This window comes from Perna viridis, chromosome 3 (genome assembly GCF_037379345.1).
Source record: "Perna viridis isolate PV_CMFRI_1.1 ecotype Kerala chromosome 3, ASM3737934v1, whole genome shotgun sequence".
Classification (NCBI taxonomy): domain Eukaryota; kingdom Metazoa; phylum Mollusca; class Bivalvia; order Mytilida; family Mytilidae; genus Perna; species Perna viridis.
In genome coordinates, this window is record NC_142447.1 from 34,292,477 (window position 1) to 34,297,403 (window position 4,927).

Sequence of the window (4,927 nt, forward strand, 5' to 3'; positions counted from 1 at the left end):
AACTGCTGACATATCCTTTGTTGCAGTGGCGGATAAAGGGGGTGCAGAGGGTTGAAAAAAAATGAGAAAAATAGTAAATAATGTCGCAGCACCTTCTCCCTTTTTTAGGAGCCCTGGATGGCACCACTACTTTTCAAAGTGTCTTGATCCGCCTCGGTATTGAACGCGGTATTCTAATAACGACCTGACTCAATTTGACTGAGGTGGTGTTCAGAAATTCTGTATTTGCTTCGAACACAAAGTAGACCTCTAAATGTTGAAATAGTAGACATGGAAAGTTATTTTTAAGTTTTTAACATTTATTAAGGTAGAATGACCTAATTATCAAACAATTACACAACACATACTGATCAGTCGAAGACTGACACATCAAAGACTGAAGTCTTCAAAGTCGCTCATCGTCAAATATGGCTTGCTTTCAACATCCAGGCGAATTAATCTTAATGTATGGACTTGGTTCAGAATTTGAAAAAAAAAAACAATTACCAAAAGTTGGAGATTTTAGGTTGATTGATAATATACATTCATGTTCTGCTCCGTTTAACACGTTCGTACATTACTAGCAAAAAAGTGTATTCCTTTTTAGAAAATAATTTATATTTGACATTTTAGAACGTTTCAAAGCTTACGTCGATTTTAAAAGCTCATTATAGCTTGGCGTGTGTTGTAATGTTTTATATGTACCGACTTTACTTTTGAGCTTTGAACTTAATACTTTGCCGAGTAATGCACGCAAAGATCGGCAAACTTCAAGCGAAATTGTGACGTGCTCTATTTAAAATCGGGTGATTTCGTAATTGTGATGACCCGAATGTTTCTCAATCAAAACAACTCGGAGACTAGGGGTTTCTCAGCTATATAACAAAATGTTCAATACTAATCGATCTTTTTAATCGTTTAATATAAACTCTCAAACGCGTAGAACACATGCACATGCATAGTATTTAAGATGTACATTTCATTTAGTATGAAGCTAAAATTGACGGTTCTACGTCCCTAATTTAAAAGGTGTTCAGGCTTAGTGTAAGTTTGCAACTGACACCCCCATCCCATTTCTGGATTCACTACTGGTCAGTAATTTTCATTCAATCATCGAAAGAGGAATTTATTAGAACTTAATTATTTCAGTAAAAAGATGCGTATAAAGAAAAGATTTCAACAAAGGACCCTCCCATGAGTCATATTTGCAATATAATATAAAGTGACGCATCTGTTAAACGACTATACATGCATGTTTTCATGTTAATGTTCCTATTTCTCATTATAAAGCCTCCGGGTTACAACTTGCAAATTCACAGACTGTTGAGTTTCTCATATAATGGTGTGTGTTAGTAGGTAACGAACACGTTATCACGTAGGGTTGTCCCGTTTGATACAAACTTGATAATTTTGTACGGTGGAGTTAAAAAGAAATAGATAAAGAAAAAACGACTTCTACTACTAAGATTTGAAAACAAGATAATGAGGGGGAGGTGCTGTGGGTCCTCACGTAACTGTGAGATTTACGAGTTCACTCCCTGCTCGGATGGACACGAATTATGGGGTCATTTGTCACGTACCTTTTGCAGATTGGCGACTTATTTTGCTTTTCGGCTGATTGGACCGGGAAACGAAACGAAGCTGTGACAATTGCTCGTTATATATTTTAAACCTGTATATAACTTGGTTTTAAAGTTGTAAATACGACGCTTTTAGACATTCTGCTATGGACATGAATAAAAGTAGTACATCCTTACATACATACACATATACACAAGTTTATCTTTGTTAATCTTTTTGGAATATTTATTGCTGTATACATCTAAAGATTTATTTCAAGTACATATATAGTTACAATTCATGTACATTTATTTTCTCCGTTTCGTTTAGTTTCGCATTTTACAATTTCGTTTCACACTTTACAGATTCGTTTCCCAATTTATAGATTTCGTTTCGTTTCGCATTTTATAGGTACATGACTGGATCTTTAATAGCTTTGTATTTGGTATCAGCAGTCTCAGCCCAGTACAGATATCTCGATAAAATAAAGGGTCTTAAATTCGGTCATAATACGGGGTCAACATGGAAAAAAGCCTATGTAAGTGGAGGGTCCTACTAAACAAAGGGTGGTAAAGAGCACAATAGTCTGGTAAAGACTGGTACCGAAATATTTATTTATTTTATTGAATAAAAGTTTCTTTGTATTTATATAGTGATATTCTTTTATTTTTAGCTAAAATAAATGTTTTTGGTGCATTTCTGTAGACATTTATTTACATACGGTCACGACTCCAACATTTTCGTTTCCCCAACATGGCGGCCGTAAAGTCTGAAGGTACATAATTCGTGACAATTTCAGTGAGTAATATTGTTTTTATGCGAGTTGTAGTTTAATCATGTTATTTTGTCATTTTCATATGTTTTAAAAACTTTTTCAGTCTTTAATATTGTATTTTATCATTCATTTATAACTCCCAGATGTCACGACAGATTCGTTGTAAACAAAGGATAGAGTAAGTTTAAAAAGGATTTGGAATGGAGATGAAAAAAAAACGTAATGTTCAAATAGATTTATTAATTAGTGATGTTTTAAGCCCGATCAGCACAGAAAGGCTATATCCAGGCAATGTTCATATTAGACAACTATTACATACAGTAATTATGTAAATAATGGAAGAGCCCCCACGCCACGTCAAGGCTATGAAACGTGTGGGGGTGGGCTCCCAAAATTCTTTAGCCAAAGTTTCGGTGATCAACCATGCCCCCTCCCTTCATTTCCTTTTATGTCGGATAATTTTGGTTTCATATAGAAAATTTTATTCTGGAATATTCAATCAAAAAAATAATTTATAAAATTTAAAATTTAAAATCCACAAAGAGACTGCCAAGAACCACAATCATCGGGATATTCACTGTGTTTTTTCAACAAGCGGCGTTGCCTGTTGCTGGTGTCATCAAGAACGAAGTAAACGTTTTGCTTGACACCAGGTGGGATGGAGGTCTGGGTATAAGTCTGAGTGGAGGCCAGGTCATATAGCTTATCAATGTTCAAAAAAGATGTCACGGAATTTGTCGAAGGATTTTTGTAGGGGTACACTACATCCATCGACAAATTAGTGATGTCCATATCACTTGTGTCATGTTTTTGAACACTGATATTGACAGCCTTTGAAACATGTGATTTAGGAATGGGGTCAGAAGTCACATGTTCATACTGGTTGCAGTCTGATTCAGTTTGGTCTGACTGAGTCAAAGGAGTCAGTGTGGGCAGGAGTCACGTCTACTTCTTCTAAATCATGAGAATCGGAATCATATCCCGTCACATGAACAGACTGGCCATTGTCTGATTCAGTTTGGTTAGACTGAATGAAAGAAGCGACGGTAGCCTTCAGTACGGGTCTGTAATATCGGAGTAATTAATGGTAGAGTCGGGGTCTACTGAAGGCTTGCTCACTGAATCATGAGCAACAGGTGCAGCTGACTTGGCAGGTGTGGAAGTAGCTTCCTCCTTGCCTAACGGTGGAAACTGTTCAAAATCATCTATGCAGATGGGGGAGCAGTCAACCGTATCAGGAATGAGGGGGACAAAATGGGTAGGCCTCCTAAGAGTGCCTATGGTGTGACCACCAATGCGTTGATTGTACGCAGCATTCTCGAACATCTCGAAAAATGTCTTCAATCTGAGCTCAGATGAAGCATTTTCGTTGCCAAATAATGCTACCGAAATGTAGCAGGAGTCGGTGGAGCCACAATTGAAAAAAACTTTTATCTAATGACCAGTTTACACAAGTAATGCTTTACAGACCCACTAGAGTGTTCATTCTAATTGGGGGAAATGATATCAATACAGCAACATCAGCAAATACCGTTTTTAGTCGCATTTGTAATTTTGTAGAGACATTAATTCAACAGTACGGGGTTGGAGAAGTTATAATTGGTAGCTTATTCCCACGTTTTAAACCAAGGGGTGTGACAACAGATGCTTATGAAGAAAAAAGAAGTTCTATCAACAGATTACTACAAGACAAATTTAGAAACAGTAACAGAGTTATTTTTTGGAAAGTAAGAGGACTTATAAATCCTAAGGAGAGTGCATTTCTTCAAGACGGTGTCCATTTAACCGAAGAAGCAGAAAAGACATATGTCAGACAAATTAAATTAGCCATATTTTGTAAACTTTTTAGCATGTTTGATATTCGTTTTCTGATAAATAAAGTATAGAAATTCCATTTATCTTTTCATCAAGATGTTACGAAATGGTTGAATATTACATATACTATAATACATATTACCAACGGTACAATTTATTAGTACATACAGAGTAAACAACTATATCATTTACCACAACAAACAGATGGGATATTTTGACATTCGAATCTATTTACTGATTAATTACGTTTCCTCATCGTCACCGTAACATTATTAGTTTATTTATCTAGTTGCCATTTTGAACAGTCTACGAGTGGAAATACATACTCCAAAAATCATGTTTAAATTTAAAAAGACACGTTAATTTAATAAAATAACTTTGAATCACAACAAGTTATATACCATACATCATTGTTTTTGTTTCTTTAAATGCAAATAAATAGCTATTTAACTCCTTCACATCACCAGACTTTGCGAACTGATCGCGCGACGATGTCTAGATGCCGATCTATGAATAAATATCCAGAATAGTAGTCGATATATTATTTTCAATGGTCACATAGAAAAATAAACACTGTATAGATACAAAGAAACTTTTATTCAATAAAATAAATCAATATTTCGGTAAAAGTCTTTACCAGACTTTTGTGCTCTATACCACTCTTTGTTTAATAGGGCCGTAAGTGGATTTTCGCATTCAAATATTCCGCCTAAATACACTTTCAAGCAAGTGATGCAACGAGTTTATGAACTGGTTCCCTTTAGGATTTGTGTGGTAATTTCCTTTGAATATGTTCAG